At 39.3% G+C, this 8820-nt stretch overlaps 1 long non-coding RNA gene across 1 annotated transcript; it reads left to right on the top strand.

Moving 5' to 3' along the window:
- Window positions 1-2190: 2190 nt before the first annotated feature.
- On the top strand, window positions 2191-3642 carry LOC139631588 (uncharacterized). Its single transcript, XR_011693414.1, has 3 exons — window positions 2191-2664; window positions 2752-2806; window positions 3425-3642. It is a non-coding gene; the product is annotated as an uncharacterized lncRNA (long non-coding RNA).
- The last annotated feature ends 5178 nt before the right edge of the window (window positions 3643-8820 follow it).

Here is an 8820-nt window from a genome sequence, read left to right as displayed (position 1 = left end):
TTAGGCTGTATCTCATTTGTTTAATCCACACAAAAGCTGAGGCGTAAAATTTTGTGTGTGTATCATAAAAAAAATTAGATATAATATAAATATAATATAAATATACAATATAATGCCAGCTAAGACTTTTCCAGTCTTTATGCTAAGCTAAGCTAACCAAGTCCTAGCTGTAGCCTGAATGGACAGTGGTATCAATCTTCAGACATAACACTCAGCAAGTGAGCAAGTAGGCATATTTCCCAAAATACATGCATTTTCTAATAAGCTTTTTAATTATGTTAATCGCTGTTTCAAGGACATTCAGCATGAAATAACGAAAGTGGTAACTCATCCGAGAGTAGTGATACACACACACACAATACACATTCCCAGTTGTAACAGGTTGCTCTCTGTATGGTCATAAAAAACAAGGTCACTCCCCACATCTTGGGCATGCCAGCCCCACAGGCAACCATGCTTGCAAGGTTATTAAACGGACCATCTGTCATTACACACACACATATGCACCCTTGCACACTCACATATAACATATGTATACATAAACATGTTTTAAAGACATGCACATGTGCATAAAAACAAGTACACAAAGTACACACACACACACACACATATATATATATATATCCATCCATCCATCCATTTTCTATAAAGCTTATCTGAAATCGGGTTGCTGGGGGGGGGCAATCCCAGCTGACTTCAGGCGAGGGCAGGGTACACCCTGGACAGGTCGGCAGACAAACAACCACACACACACTCACTCATGCACCTACGGGAATTTAGAGTCACCAATCAACCTAACGCGCATGTCTTTGGACTGTGGGAGGACGCCGGAGTACCTGGAGGGAACAGGGGGACAGGGGAAGAACATGAAAACTCCACACAGAAAGGCCCCAGGCCCGGGGTTCAACTCAGACCCCGGAAGAAAGTTCCCACAAGAGGAGGGTGATCATTTGGGTCTTCATTTGGTTCTTCAGGGTCAGTGGATTTTCTATGTCTTTTTTTCCTCGCACTGTAGGAAGAAATTTGGACACTCAAGACATGCTATACAAATGCATACATATGTAAGGTTTCAGCGCCAGAGATCAGCACATATACACACTAAACACTGCATTAAAAACTAGAAAATTAACTCTGTCACTCAAACTAGTTTTAGATTACATCCCTGTTTATCCAGAGTCATATAAAAAAAATTATTCATTTGTGTGAAATTTTGTCATAATTACTGTGTGAAGTCTTGAGTAATGGCAAAATCACACTGATTTTGACTTTTCACCTTAGGCCACTAAAATCTAATCAGTTCATCCAAGTGAATGTTTGTGGGGTCATCACGACCTTGACCTTTGACCACCAAAATCTAATCAGTCGATCCTTGACTCCAAGGCAATGTTTGTGCCAAGGCGTTACTGAGATGTCATGTCCACGAGAATGGGACAGACGGACAGATGGACAACCCAAAAACAATGCCTCTGGCTGTATGTATTATTCTTTGTTTTTACTGCCATGTATTAGAGGGATGTGCTATCATGTGCGGCAATTTGTCAAATTAGTTGTACTTCCCAACATTTGACAATTAAAATCATGTATAGACTGCTTTGATAATAATGTGTGAATGATACATGAAGGTTTAGGATTTGAACACTATGGCACAAATGTATTTCTGCTGTAACCTTCACCCTGGCAAGGCTTCTTCTCTAGTTCTTGCTGTGGTTAGCATGGTGCTAAAAGGGGGCTAAATCTCCCAGAGAGATGACTGTGAAAAATGATTTACAGTTTGATTCAACCATAACTACTTACAGTTGATAAAAAAAAAAAACTGTAATTGTCATCATGTTCCTTTTAAACCTACAATTTTCATGAGTAATTATAATTTGTATCACAGAGGGAGTAATTCACCTGCACCCCATATCTGTAAATAAATGAATGCAATCATTTTGAATTTACCTGCCACTGTGACAATTGCACCACTGAAATCCCTGTGGCTGAAATTCATTCAAGAGTTAAAATTAACCATCATTCTGATTCCCTTTATTTTTTTATTAGCTTCAAGACAAATCAGGCACTAAATCCACCATGACAGATAATCTTGGCAAAATAAGATGATTGGGGCTGCTCTTTAAAGCTTTGAATTAAATTTAACCTTCGTTTAAATTTGCATGTTGATTTTAACTGATAAGGGGGGTAAGACGGGGGTGTTGAAACCATATTGTCCTATTATTCTTAGTGTCACACAGAGCATGTAGGTACTAATGGCTGCATGTTCTATTTCAAGAGTTTAATCATACTTCAGCAGGATGCCTACCAGCGTTGTCTTAATATCAAATGTTCACTACTTGATGTTCATAATGAAAGTGATAAAGTAACAGAAAATTCATCTTTCATTTTTTTGCCTCACGGCAACACACAGAAGACAGAACATCATGTTTCCCAATGCAATTTTTATTTTCCCCAGAAGCTTGGACATACCACATTCCTAGTATTATCTCATTTAAAATAACACACATGTCTAGATGAGTCATGAAGAAGGGAAAAGAAAGAGCTCATAAGGAATGATCTGCATGTTCTCTTGATCAGTTTTCAAGCTCGATCAGAAAGCTGTCTGGCTGCCACTTGAAGACTGGCTGGAGAGCAAAGCATCTACTTCTGCCAGCCTTGGATCTCTGCCTTGTGAGTTTTTCTCCTCTGCAGAAGCTCTTCACCTATTGGTTGTGGATTGTTTGTTTCATGCAGTTTGTCACGTCTTCTCTGTCATAGATGGTGATTTATGCATTGTGATCATCTTGAAGAGGCCAGACAAGCTGCTTCGATCGTGAGAGCTGAACGTCTCAGCTGACTTTCAGAAAGAGTCTCCTCTGAATCCTGTAGTCGGAGAACTTGTAGGATTTAACCCATGAAAATATTTTATATATATTTTGACAGATGGCAAGAGCAGAAAGAGGCTCAAGCTCAAAAATGGAGAGGTTGTTTTGTTGTATTTGTTGACACAAGTTTTGGTTAGGTTAGGATGATATAGCTAAATTAATATAGCTAAAAACTTGCTCCTAGGAACTGATCTTAGTTTTAACGAAACAGTAAGATGCTGCAGCACTTGGGCTAAGGGCACAGATGGGTTTCAGCTGCTGGAGAGTCATGGAAAACTTTCTGAGACTTAGTCACAGCACATGTTCTCAGGGGCCGAGATGTGTGATCCCCTTTGTCACTTTAAAGACTTCATATGCATTTTTTCTTACGTTAATTGCACATGTACAGTAATCAGTATGATTTTACTGTCTTTTCCAAATTCAACAAAACATCTGGTACTCAGGACAGTGACGTTTGACAGATGCAACAATTTTTGGAAATCCTGTCATATAGAACATCTTGGATTAGATGTTGGGGGAGTTTTGGTTCTGCTTACATCTTTGACAGTTCCCTTCTTTTCTTCCAGGAGTCGTTAAACCTCAGCAGGACTACACTCCAAGCCCCAACTGCTGCATCCACTTTGTAAATCTTTAGTGGTTTTGCAATTGCAAATTATGCACGAAGAAGCTGATTTTGGGAGAAAAGTATTCATCACACCTGTCATGTTGGAGGCTTTTCTCAGGTCAGTATCCTACCAAGGTTTCTTTCAACTGTTTGATATTTTCACCAGGTGGACACTCATGCATCCGTCATGTTACTTATTGGTATGTCTAAATGAACTGTGTGGATATCCAGTTTGCATGTACAGTAGTTGAAAGATTAAATAAAAAAAAACTAACCTTGTCATGTAGGTACATATTAAGTTTCTTCCTCTCTGGACTTTGAAACAAACATTCTCCGAAGTGCTTTACATCTCGACCTCTTCACGACCCTTGAACACACCATGTCCATCGCCACAAATAAGTCCAAGACCTTGTGATGACTTCATCCTGATATGCACTAATCTTATCTGCCTTTCTTTTCCTCTCCAGAGACTCAGGTATGCTTCACTTTGCTGAACCACTTGCTTATGCTTGACCTGAAGTCTCTTGTTTTTGAACGCTGCCCAGTCAGAGGGAAAGAAAAAAAAAAAAAAAAAGCTGTTAGTGACAAAAGTTCAGCATAGTCAGCTCAGGCATTAGCAGTAAATGGATTTTCACAAACTATCAGAAACTGTCTAGCTAATTAGGTGCTATCATGGCTGTGGTTATCTACTGATTCTGTCTACCCAGCTTTTTGCTCAGAGTGATTCAGAATGTGTTTATACCAGTGGTGGAAAGTAACTATGAACATTTAGTCAAGTATTTTCATTTTCCGCAACTTAATACTTCTTCCCCACAATCCAGAGAGACAATATAATCCAGTATATTTATCTAACGGCTATAGGTACTTGTTAATTTGTGGATTTTGATTTTACATATAAAAAAGTGCCCTCCTCTCACAAAACAAACCCATAGGTCTTATGTTTAAGTAGCTTATTACTACCCATAATTACATTTTGCAGCTAGGAGACATCTAGCTGCCATAGTAATTATGACCGGAGCAAGGGAGGAAATCAGGTGATGTAATGTATCAAAGCCTGTGTTCTGAGGAGGTTGAGGTGGATGGATGGGTCCACAAAACAAAGGACTATGACACAGGAGACCAGTGTTTGTTTCGTGTTTCAAACCAATCAGTGTTTCTTTAATCCATGACAATTCTACAATCGTAACCACGTGTTTATTGTTGTAACCGAGACAACAGACAGACTCTTACCTTCAGGAAGTATTTAATTGAACCCAAACCACAATCTTTTCCTAAACCTGACAGAGCAGTTTTTGTGCCTAAACCAAACCTCGTGTCTTTATGCTGAGCTAAGCTAACTGGCTGCTGGCTTTAGCTTCAAATTGAATGTACAGATGTGAGAGTGGTGTTGATCTTCTCATCTAAATCTCAAGAAGAAAGCTTAGAAGCCCAGGATGTCAAACTCCTGCTTTGATACAGATGCTTGTAATGCAGATTTTATTTTTTTATTGTTGCATTAGTACTTAGACTTAAGTGAGGGATCTTAATTCTTTTCCCACCACTGGTGGTGGTGACATGTTGACTTCCATTTTATGCATCTGCCTGCAGCTGGATTATGCAGCCATTTACTTTTGTAGCAGTTACCTGGACTATCATATTCACTATCATCTTAACCAAACCATGAACTGAAATGACATCCCATTTTCCCCCAAATCACAATTATCATAAAATACATGCTCATACATGCATGCACTGCTTGTCTGTGGTGTTAGTTGTGATCCCTGGTGAATTGTGCAACATGATGTGTTCCCTCTGTGGGAGAGATTGATATCTGCTGTCTACCAGCTGCTCTGCCCCACACTATCACAATACACGGGAGCAAGCTTTTCAGCTCTTCCTCTCTTCTTTCTCTCAGTGCTTGTCTTTCATCTCATCTGAGTTCCACTCTCATCCTCCTTTGCATTTCAGTGCATTCTTACATCTGTAAAAAAAAAGGTCGGACAACATCATTGGTTTAAAAAAAAAAAAAAAAAAAGCTTTTGCAACATTATTTTATGAGTCATAAATTCAATCATTTCCATGCTTCCTCTATTATCTGTTTTTTTCTCTCTTCCAGTTATAAAAATAAGCCATCACAAAGACTATCAAATCCTGGAGGTATGATGACTACTTGTTACACCTGATCATGTCTTGTTCTCCTTCTCCCTTTGCTCCTTCTCTCTACCCCCATTGATTTTCATCCCTAGATGATATCCGGTTAAACCTGAATGCCATTTCTGTCTTTTCTTCTCTTGTCTGATCTTTTTTTCTCTCCTCAACCTGTCCTGTCCAATCCTGTTCCTCCTACTCCCCTCACTTTTCTATGATATCTGCATTTTCACCACTCCGCTGCTTTCCTCCTCCTCTCCTCTCTTATCTGTCTCGTCATGCTTCTTCTCTTCTTCTGTCTTGTCCTTTAAATGTTTTACTAAACAATCTCTTATGGGTTTATATGTCTCTTATATGTCTCTTTGGAACAAAACAAGACAGCGTAATGCTTAGGAGCTGGGTGTGTGTGTGTGTGTGTGTGTGTGTGTGTGTGTGTGTGTGTGTGTGTGTGTGTGTGTGTGTGTGTGTGTGTGTGTGTTGCTTCTTCTCAGAACAGCAGGGGGCACTGCTGCTCCTTAAATGACAGATGGCAGTAATATGTTACTGTGGCGGGGGGAGCAGGTTTCTTGACACAGTAGGTGTGGTGGAGACAATTTTAGTTAAAATTGTCACTGTAAGAGGGAGAAGCCATATTGTCAATGGAATCATGTTCCAGGTCTGGAAAGACCACAATGTATTAAGATCAGAGCAGCAGCTATGAGGAGAAAGACAGTATGGGTAGAGGATGTAAGGCTGTGTAAAATTTAATTAAGATATAGGGATAATGTAGGGATTCTCATCACCTCAGCTCACACAGGGCTTTACAGAATGGAGGTGGAATAAAAACTGAAAAGAGCATGTTTTGTAAGTGCACTTTATCTATATTTGCTGCCATTTTCCTGTAGTTATGGAGACATGTTTAAGCATACACATTCACTCTTTCAGTCAGGAGAAGTAATGTGTTGCGATGTGGCATTTTGATGACGGTTGATGTTTGTTGACGTTAAAGTCTAAGTCTCGCACGTAAAAATTGCCAAGCGCACAGAACATATCCGTTAGGTATGAAGAGGTCAGAAGCTCTCATGCCAGGAAACTCCATATATTTATGTCTGAATACCATTTATTCTGATCCCTTGCTAAGTTCCTTATTTTTATTCAATTATTATTTCCGTGGCTCATCTTTCTCTGCTTGTGTTTATTTTATCTTATTTCAAGATTTCAGTCCTGTATGTTTTTGTGCTTAGGAAAGGAGTATTTATCATCCAATTTTTTCAACGTTATAAATAAAGTTGATTTTAAAAGAAAAAAAGGCTAGTGTAAGTGCAGTGTCTTTATGTCCTTATGAATTCTCCTTCATGCCTTTCCTTGATCTCATGATGTTTTCCATCCAGGTCAAGGAAAAGTGGTCAGAAAAGGAGATCATTTTGACATTTGGACCACAGCCAAGGATTTCCAGAAGTGTTAAACTGTGTCAAACCACATAGATGCTCTGTTATTTCTACATATATGTGGGTCTGCCGTGGTGAAACTACAATACTGTGTGCCTTTAAATGTTGCTGCAGCAAGGAATTGGGAATAAGATAGGAAGCACTCATAGCAGAGGTTTTCAAAGTAGGGGGTGGGTATCACCGGAGGGGCTCCCACCAGTTTCTGGGAAGGCTCAGTGAATGGAAGGGAAAAAATATATAGGAGATCGTATAAATTATATATAGGAGATAACAAATTATCCAACATGTGTGTGATTTGGTTAAAAGGATAATTCAGAGATACAGTAGTTTTGGGGAATTTTACTGTTTTTTCTCACTTTTTAAAGGCTGAGTTTTACCGTTTTCTGTTGTATCTGTACATAGATGTTCACAAAAACACTGACTATAACTGGTGTTAGCTGTCAACTTTGCTGGTTGTGCTAGAAGTAGTAAATTTATAATAAATTTATATTTGTCAATTTTCATACTTTTGTACTTGCAGTTTATGCTATTTCAGATTTAAATGGATGATTGATAAATCTTTTATGTTTAGTCCTTAGAATACTTCAAACACATTTGATTGTCAAAGGAAGAGCTGCTTAAAATGTCCTTTTTTTGCCCTGCAATGGAAAGTCATCATTTTATTTAATACAATTACCATTATATGTTTTCATAGGGATGCCAAAATCCAACTCAGGCCAGAACCACACCCTATGGCCCCCCACAGCTACACGAAATGATAAGTCATGCACATGACTACACCCCACACCTATACGGGCTCAAATTAGGGTCTAAATGATTTTGATGCTCACAATTAATTCTAATGTTTGTAGTTGTAAATCAACCTTTGTAAACATGTGAAATAAATCTGCATGAGAAATTTTGCGTGTGAAAGAAATTGTGCTTGAGTCAAAGATAAGTTAAAAATAGACAGCTTGGAATGTTGCATGCTGAGTTTTACAGTTTTCTGCTCTGAATTAATACACAATCATTCACAAAAGCATTTTTTTCTTTCACTGTGTTTTTGTTTAACCTCACCACTGATCATTTGTTCAGGTTTTATTCAATCTTTTTATTTTAGCAAATACAAATCTCTTTGCCAGAAGCACAAATTTTTTCCCATGCAGAAACTGAATTTCTTATGCAGATTTTAATTACAAAGGTTGATTTACAACTACAAACTTTGGAATTATTTGTAAACATTACTTTACAAGCTCAAAATCATTTTGATGCTAATTTGAGCCTGTAGTAGGATGGGGGAGTAAGTCGCCTCCCGAGGTGGCCAGCTTGACCCCAGTGGGCCAGTCGCCATCGAGCTGGCTGCCTCAAGAGGCGACTAGCTCCCCCAACTTACTCCTGTCCAGCTCATTGGCTGAGTGCCTGGCCCACTGGGGGCTAATGCTAGCTAATGCTTACAAACTAGCAGGAAGCAGCATTCTGCAGTTGGTCCTAATGTGAATGGTGTTGTCATGTCGCAGGACTTGCTTTATAACTTCCACCACTGTGTGCAGGCCACTTCCAAGAAACTAACCCTAACCCATTTGTGTTGTGTGACCTCCTAAGTCAGCAACACTGGGGCTCCACAGGGGACTGTTCTGTCTTCGTTCCTGTTCACCCTGTATACGGCAGATTTTAAGTACAACTCTGAGTCTTGCCTCATCCAGAAATACTCGGATGATACTGCTATTGTGGCATGTATCAAGAATGGGCAGGGAGGAGAGTACAGGGATCTGACGTTGGCCTTCAGTGAATGGAGCGACATGAACTGCCTCTGAATACCTCCCAG

This window comes from Trachinotus anak, unplaced genomic scaffold (assembly GCF_046630095.1).
Source record: "Trachinotus anak isolate AG129_WGS33_773 ecotype Australia unplaced genomic scaffold, CSIRO_AGI_Tana_v1 ptg000014l, whole genome shotgun sequence".
Classification (NCBI taxonomy): domain Eukaryota; kingdom Metazoa; phylum Chordata; class Actinopteri; order Carangiformes; family Carangidae; genus Trachinotus; species Trachinotus anak.
Note: the sequence above shows the minus strand (reverse complement) of the source record. Positions and strands in the feature narration are given on the sequence as shown.